Genomic DNA, 8,970 nt, shown 5'->3' with positions numbered 1-8,970 from the left:
ATTGAATATAACTGATTTAAAATTAACGTTTTCAAACTATTATTAAATCTTTTTCCCAGAATATGCTGTCCTATTTATAGCTGAGCTTCATATACCTTTATCAATGATAATCAGCGAGGTATGCCGATTAGAAAATCGAGCTATCTCAATCGGACTGTCTCGGTCTTTTACATAGGTCGCCATTGTGAATATTTTGTTCATGGTATGATAATTTAGACGAGCTGCTTCGCAGCATCGTCAAAAATGGAGTGTTATCAAAACGCATACAATATTCATAACGTCGTCGGAAAAGGCATACAAATCGCGTTCGACAAAATCCGGGAAAATGGACACACAAGACACATACTTCGCTTTTATTTAACAAACGTGGATGATGAACACCATATTGACCATTGAAAACTGCTCTGTTTAAGGGTTTATGTACTAACGAACAACAATGTTGAAGGTTATCATAACCGCTTAAACCGTAGGATCAAAAAGGGAAATCTAATCTACCTTCTAAATACCGTGTTGTTTCAAGAAGCAAAAGGGGTACAAATACAATCAAGCTCGTCAAAGAAAAAACGTTTGCATCTAAATGCAACTTCAATCATATATTGCTTTTTTTATTTGAAATCCGTTGTTAGGTTATGTTCAATTTCACGTGTATGTTTTGTGTTTATTATGGGCTATGTGTGAGGTTTGGTATTCCTTCAACCGGGTTAAACACCCAATGCGTTTGATTTACCGATTCAAGGCGATGGACTCAGCTTTAATTACGATTTTATATTAAATGCCATTTGCATCAAATTTGCACACACAAAATATGTCCAGATGTTTCTAGTGTTTCGCTATTTCCGTATTCTTGTAATTAATTAACGTAAACATTTATTTATTTGATTGTTGTCTCTCGTTAATTAAAAAAATCAGTACGACAAAAGCTCATCCGGATATTTGCTAGCCCTTCAAATTTGCTGAAGAGGCGAACACAAACTCCCCCGCGCTTTTATTATTACGGACGAATCAAACACGGAAAAAAGTATGATTACAGACTGAATCCAACATTCCTTATTTTATGTATTAGTTTGTTAACATCGACTGCTGTATCAAATATATAATGTTGAATATCTTAATTCACACAAATGTGGTTTTACTTAAAAAGCATTAAACTGAATTCTCCGACAGTGAGTTATTCATTTTAAAACCATATGACATTGCCTTGCCTTTATTATTTTCTGCGTTTCATTAATAAATTTATAAACGAACATAGATTTCTGTAACATCCTATTACAAACGAAGCGATAAAGCGACCAACGCAGTCAATTTTCAGTCCGGCTACCAAGGTCCGAACCCGTTCGTGAATAGAAACATAAATGCTTAAAATTGTTGCTTTTTATTACACGTGGTCACAATAACGTCCGCATTTTTTTTAAAGGTGAGTGTCTTAAAAAAAAGCAAAAAACTGTTTGTTCTTTAGATAATAAACATTAACAAAGTCAAATATTGACTTGTCTTATGAAACTAAGAACACATAGGTCCGGTATTCTATATGTGATGCCGCAATGTCGTTTTTTGACAAAATGAGAAACCAATGGAATTGCACGACAGAATTACAAGAATATGACTAAAAACATATCATAAATGCTCGAGTACAAAAGTCTTACAAATAACAGTTTCTTTTACAAGTTTATAACTATTACTTAGTTACTGGGGCAAAAATTCAAAAACATCACAAAACAATAAATTTAGGCAGGATTACGACACTAATATCAAATAAAAAGAAAAAGAAGAAAAAGAAATCAAAGCAAAAGCAACGTAATTACAATAGTGGTGAGATGGCGAACTCTCTTGAAGATTATCGTGATGTAATCACGCAAATGAAGAAAATCAATCTAAGGCTAGAAAAACTCGATGAGAATTTGAACACGTTTAATAAAAAACTTGAAAACGTCTTGGTGAAAGACGACGGGTCTCTACAAGGAGCAATAAAGGAAAGCCTTATGGAAATAAAGGAAGATCTTTTGAAGCCTGTGATTAAAAGCGTGGAAATCCTCGAGGGAAGGCTTTTTGAAAAGGAACAGGAAGAAGACAAGCTCAAAGCTCAGTGAATTTACAAACTTACACTGAATTAACAAACCAGAAGGACAAAAATGACAAGGTACTTCAGGAACTGAAGAATGTCGATGCAAAAAGGCAGAAATACGAAAATGAATGTGAACAATACTCACGCGCCAACAATATAAAAGTACGAGGAATCGCAGATACAAACCCTAGAGAAACATCACGGGAATCTGCGGAGAAAGTTATAAAAACGCTTCGTGAAAACAACATCTGTAATATATCCATGGCAGATATCGACATTGCACAACGACTTCCCAACAAGAACAACCAGAATAGAGACATTATTGTACGACTGAGAAGTAGGCAAATCAAAAGTGACATTCTATCTAACAGAAAGAAATTGAAAGGGAGTAACGCATACATAAACGATGACTTGACAAAATTAAATCTTCATGTGCTCATGTGTGTCAAAAAGAAGATGACAGATGAAATTAGCGATGCTCGGTATTCTAACGGGAATATGCTATACAAGAACCACATGAACAAAACTGAATTGGTTAAATTTGAAGAAAACGAACACTGGATAAATTTGCCATGGCCAAATAGCTCAACACGTTGGAACTCTATCTTCTTGCCACAGTGTATTTAAGAAATAATATTTTTCTATCACGAGTGATTCGATAACACGTATCTATACAACTAAATAAAATAAATAGAGAAGAATATTATAGAGAATAAATAAATAAATAAATATATATATATAAATATATATATATATATATATAAATATATACATACATACATACATACATACGTACGTACGTACCTACGTACGTACGTACGTACGAACGTACGTACGTACCTACCTACCTACCTACCTACATACATACATACATACATACATACATACATACATACATACATACATACATACATACATACATACATACATACATACATACATACATACATACATACATACATACACACACACACACACACACACACACACACACACACACACACACACACACACACACACACACACACACACACACACACACACACACACACACACACACACCCCCCCCACACACACACACACACATACATACATACTTGTAAAACCTTCCAACCGGGGAAATGTGTTCTAAACCTACCAACCGGGGACCACCATTTCCACATATTCTAGAAAGCTTAAAGTGATAAAGAACATACAAGTTTCGAACCTAAAATACGATTTTGACATAAAAATTATGATAAATAGGGTAATAAATCAAAGAAAATTTTACATGCACACCGGGGAATTATGTGCGTACCAAATGAGGAACTGCGATGTGTGCCAACTGGGGAACGGTGTATACCAACAGGGGTACTAAGTGCGTACCAACTGTGGAACTTCAATGTGTACCAACAGGGGAACTTAGTGCGTTCCAACTGTGGCACTTCAATGTGTTCCAACTGGGGAACGGTGTATACCAGCAGGGGTGCTATGTGCGTACCAACCGTTGAACTTTAATGTGTGCCAACAGGGGAATTGTGTTAACCAAGAGAGGAACTTAAGCGCGCTATCACCGTGGAGCTTCAATAATGTCCAACGGGGAATTTGCGTTTACCAACAGGGGTAATTGTGTGTAATCTTGGTACCGTTGTTAATAGGACAATGGCGTGCACGTTCATGGATAATATTTAAGTTAGTACAAAAATTGAAAAGAATATGTATGAAACAATATTTAAATTAAATATGTTTATCATATGACCTTATATAAGTTATACAAAAATGCCTTATTTGATTGACTCAAATATTATTCACATCAAAATAAGAATAAGAGACAAAACGCAAATCAAACAATACATTAATGACTTCATTAGCTATAAGCCGACTACAAGCATGCAAGTGCTGCATTATACCATAACAATCATGGTGCAATTAATCAACAAATGAATACAATTCGTTCTTAAAACTAAAAAATAATGTTATTTTTTTCAGGCCACGCTATTTGTCAAACCGAATGAAGGAGAGGGGAGGCGGCTTATTTGTTTAATTCCTTTTTTCCATCAGAAAAAAGCATTCACGATTTTCACCTACTATGAAGTTTTTTATCCTAAAAGTAGAACTGCCCATATGCATATAGATTGAGTAGTGTAAATTTTCTTTGTCCTTACTCTGAGATTATAAAATAACTCATGCATTTAAATTAAATTAATCCCCTGAAACAGGTAAACATCAGAAAATTCATTCACACGCATGGCAACTTCCACTTCACTTAAATTGTTTTAAATACATTTATTGCATTTTTAAAAATAATAAAATCTGTAACTTTAAACAATCATGAACGTTTCACAACGAATGTGGCGAGGCCTGAGAAACTAAATAGTTAAGTAAACTAGCAAAACGACTTGATAACAATGCATTTTGACGCGACAGTAACTTAGTCTACGGCGGTAGGTCAATCTGAATAATGATCAGTAGTTATTGTTATAATATATGTATTCCAATTCTACAACTGTGATACCATTACACATGTGCTGTATTAAAAAATACAGTATGTATGCACTTGTTTGAGTAGAGAATGCCAAAAACGGGTTAACGTTAATAATGAACTTACATTTAATTCTACCTGTCGAAATAACAGATTATATTTTAAGGAAAATAGTCACTGGCAATCGCTTTGTTTTCCCTTGCAAACCAAACACCTTTTTTAAGATTTGAATTCACGTATTTTTTTCAAACTACCTTAATGTTAACCAACTTATGTACCTAATTTTTGCATAAAATATAATAGAAAGAGTGTATTTTAAGCACTGAAAAATTATGCCGATGTGTCATCCATATGTTATTTGTTGAAAACAATATAAAAGTAATAATTAATGTTGTTATACACGTATAATCACCGCTGACTTTGACAGCATTATCATTATATAAAAACACTAATAATTAAATATGAACCAAAGCAAACACTTATCAAACACGTAGTTTAATATTATTTTGAATCACTTACATTATAGTATATATACTTACTGGGAGTGCACATGTGGATCAATTGTTAAACCCTTGTTGGTGCCAACTTAAAAATAATATGTACCAACAGGAAAATTATAACAGTGTGACTCAATTCTGAATATACAGAACCAAATCGAACAAGATCAATTTCGCATACATGTCAAAACACTTAATTACATTTCAGATGGCAGATAACATGGTTAACATAATGACTAATCACTTAAAACAACCGACAGTATAGCATCATATCGCAAAGTGTATAAACATTATTAATTATTAGCTTTGTGCCTGCATTTACACATCACATATAAATATATGTTTCAAATATGTTGTGTTCTAGGTAATCTAAGTGTGTGTATATGAAGAGTATTCGAAAAAACAAGTAAATAGCTTGTGTTAGAATGCATAAAAGAGGTCAGTCGCAAACGCGATAAATTGTTTTAACAATATCTTAGTCTGGGAAATGGGTATGTTAATTGATCTTTAACCATAAATGAGAAAAAAAAACATAACTAAATCTGGCATCTTAGTAATTTTCATCGTCGTTGAATTATAAACTTCAATAAAAACATGGGAAAAAATGCATAACTCCTCGCGAATTTTTGTAGATCAAGCAATTTTGATATGAAAATATATATAAACATACCAATTATATACACAAAGCAAATATGTGAATTGATAGCTAATGTGAATATCTACACGCAAAACAAATGCACAAAAATCTGTGTAGGAAATTATTGTAATATTTAACAACTATTTAATCAATTCTAGTGCGATATTTACGCAATAAGTTACATTTTGGTAAATGTTTACTTTAAAATAACTATTAAGTACTCAACTACAAGTCAGACACCTGTCATTCAAAACAAATTTTGTAAAATTGACAAAATATTCATTTGTATTCTTCATATTATAGCAGTAGTTTAGCAGTAGTTTTTTTATTTTATTTAAAATGTAAATTTTATCCGACTGAATTTTTTGTGTGCCTTCTCTGAACGTTTAGCCTTCTAGATTGATTTGTTATCATGTTTGCTATATTCATTCATATTCAACAAATTTAGGGTAAAAAATAACTTGTATAGTGAGTAACTCGTAGAAACTCGTAATAGAAAGTACAAAGAAACACTCATTGGCCGAACTATATACCAATCCTAATTTGTTCGGCGATAAGATTATGAACAAATATCGTTTTTGGCAGAACCGTATTAATAAAACATTCAAATACAATAAGCACACATATATCGTTTTCGAAAAGAGTATATAGAACAAGAAAACACAAAAAAATGTGGCAACTTCATCCTTTAACGTATTCTCCTAAACGTGCATTATATGTGTAATATTTTTTTAAGTTAAAAGTCCCCGTCGCTTTTTTGTTTCAATAAAATTTCTGCAAAAGTCTTTGACATTTTTCCAACTTCTGTTGCGAAGGTCATTCTCACTTTCAATTCATGCAAGTATTTCTTTTTTCTCTGGTAATTTACCCATTATCAAAAAACGATCAAAGTGTCTGTGAACAGCTCCTTTTTCGTTTTCACTCCATTGATTGTTGGCTGCTTGTTATGTTCTCCTGGTATTTGAAGTACTCTTTTCTGTACATGGATAATAAAACACAATATGACGTCGCTAACTGCCATTTGTAAGATATTCATATTAAATATATATACTTCAGTACAATTTTTCATAGCAAAATTACGACAAAAGCGTCCAGGTACTTACGGCACCTGATAATGACATAGATGTCACACGACAAATTTGGAAACATTATTTTGCCTAATGAATCAAACAATTACTTTTTTAAAAATTGGCTGAATACACCGACGTAGCATGTCATTACATATACCAGGTTGTTCCAAACATGTTATCAAATTTCGAAAAAGTATACAATGAATATTTTTTACAGATACTAATAAGACAAAATGTATGCACGGTTTAATGAAAGGTATTGTACTTCTCTGGACAAATGTGTTGGAAGAAAAAAGAACTGGTGAACGGACTGTGGTTCACGGTAAATCATGTATGTATTGTGCGGTGGTGGGTATAAAATGAACTATCTTTTCTTACCCATGTCAGAATGTATCGTATAGTAAAATATCGAGTAGACGCTATTGTTTTTTTGTTGTTAAGATAAAATATCAACCAATGTCCATATGTAACACGCAAGTTAAATTTCCTAATGTCTCAGAGTTTCATACACAGTAATTGGCAGCGTATAAGTCTTATACTGAAAATTAAAATTAATGATATTACACTTCTTGGATAAGCGATGATTAACGTTTTTGTGATTATGATGAAGTCGATGTTTATAGACTACAGTGGTTAATACACATGCTCACCAGTTTCATTGACAAGTGTAAATTCTAAATTCTTTGTGTATATGAAGATTTTGAAAGACAAGTAGTTCATAGTCACTACAACTGGTAAACAATATTTTATTCTTTTAAAATTCGCATAACGTGTGCTATAACATGTTAATATAATGATCATCGACGTACGTGTTATGTTAAGCCCAAATACTAATTAGCATCACCCGGAATAAATATTGGCACAATATAATTTAAGGCAAAATTACGCCCATTTCACTGAAGACTAAACCAAACCAGAAAATACCCCTTAGTAGCTTCGACATAGTGAAATATTACAAACCGTCTCATCGACTTCTTCCGTGTGCACGGGGGTTGTTTGTCCTGGTTCCTGGCTGTCCGTAGATCTAGTAGTCATTGTGTTGCCTATTCAAAACAACAATAAAAAATGGTATAACACATAATTTACTCAGGGTTAAAATGTTCGTTATTCATGAAACCATTTAGTACAACACATTGGCATTAATTCTTTGTACAACAATTACAATAATTTCATGATGTTCATAATATGATTTTAAGAATGTGTAGTAATAACAAAATCACTGTGAAACATACCCTTTTTTGTTCCGTACATTTCTGAAAATGCAAAAAAAAAATACACATTATCAGACAGAACGCATTTCAAGTAGAGCTTGACGACGTTCAATGATAAACCATTTTAATTCACGGCTGAAAGGTATTTAACGAGAAAATACGCCTTAGTAAGGTAAAATTACGCCCATTTCACTGAAGACAAAACCAACCAGAAAATACGCCTTAGTAGCTTCGACCTTGCGAAATATTACAAACCGTCTCATTGACTTCTTCCGTGTGTATTGATGTTGTTTGTCCTGGTTCCTGGCTGTCCGTAGATCTAGTAGTCATTGTGTTGCCTATTCAAAACAACAATAAAAATTGGTATTACACATAATCTAGTCAGTGTTAGAAAGTTCGTTAGTTATGAAACCATTAAGTACAACGCATTTGTATCAATGCATGTGTAGTAATAACAAATCACTGTGAAACATACCCATTTTTTTGCTCCGTGCATTTCTGACAATTCAAATAACAAATACACATTATCAGACAGACCGCATTAAAGTAGAGCTTGACGACGTTCAATGATTAAACATTTTAATTCACGGCAAAAAGATATTTGAATATCTGTATTTAAAAAGAATAACTCATGAATGAACATGAATGCAATCATGAAACTGATTGGCTATATTTATAAAAATAATAATTCAAAAGACATTTAAAGCTAATTTAAAATGTGATAAATATCAGTGATAAATTCATCACAGATGACGTCTTAACAATAGAATGTACCTTTCTCCATGGAAGTGTTGGTACTCCATAATCATATCGGAGTTCCTCGCCAATTGCAATGTCTCTGTCGGCGAAAGTGCATAGATGGGGAGTTTGGTTGACTTCAACTATTTTCATTACACAATTTTGTTTTGCGTCTCCATTTTCGGCATCATTTATCATTCGACCCTCGTGGAATATATCGTTGGTAGCGTCAATGCTGAATAAGACATTTAAATAAACACTTCTGGTGCTTTAAACTAAAATAACGCGCATGCC

General features: G+C 32.9%; 1 long non-coding RNA gene across 4 annotated transcripts in view; it reads right to left on the bottom strand.

Annotated features, from left to right (window-relative positions):
- Nucleotides 1–5,002: 5,002 nt before the first annotated feature.
- LOC127872004 (uncharacterized) overlaps nt 5,003–8,970 on the bottom strand; it is a 6,374-nt gene continuing 2,406 nt past the window's right edge. For all 4 annotated transcript variants that reach the window (XR_008045666.1, XR_008045664.1, XR_008045665.1 and 1 more), the window contains 5 exons: nt 8,713–8,911; nt 8,194–8,276; nt 7,960–7,980; nt 7,688–7,770; nt 5,003–6,633 (listed from right to left, as the gene is read on the bottom strand). This is a non-coding gene — a long non-coding RNA (uncharacterized LOC127872004). The remainder of the gene's footprint in view (nt 6,634–7,687; nt 7,771–7,959; nt 7,981–8,193; nt 8,277–8,712; nt 8,912–8,970) is intronic.

Source organism: Dreissena polymorpha, chromosome 3, assembly GCF_020536995.1.
Source record: "Dreissena polymorpha isolate Duluth1 chromosome 3, UMN_Dpol_1.0, whole genome shotgun sequence".
Lineage (NCBI taxonomy): Eukaryota > Metazoa > Mollusca > Bivalvia > Myida > Dreissenidae > Dreissena > Dreissena polymorpha.
The sequence above is the reverse complement of the archived record's forward strand: the minus strand, read 5'-3'. Positions and strand labels throughout refer to the sequence as shown.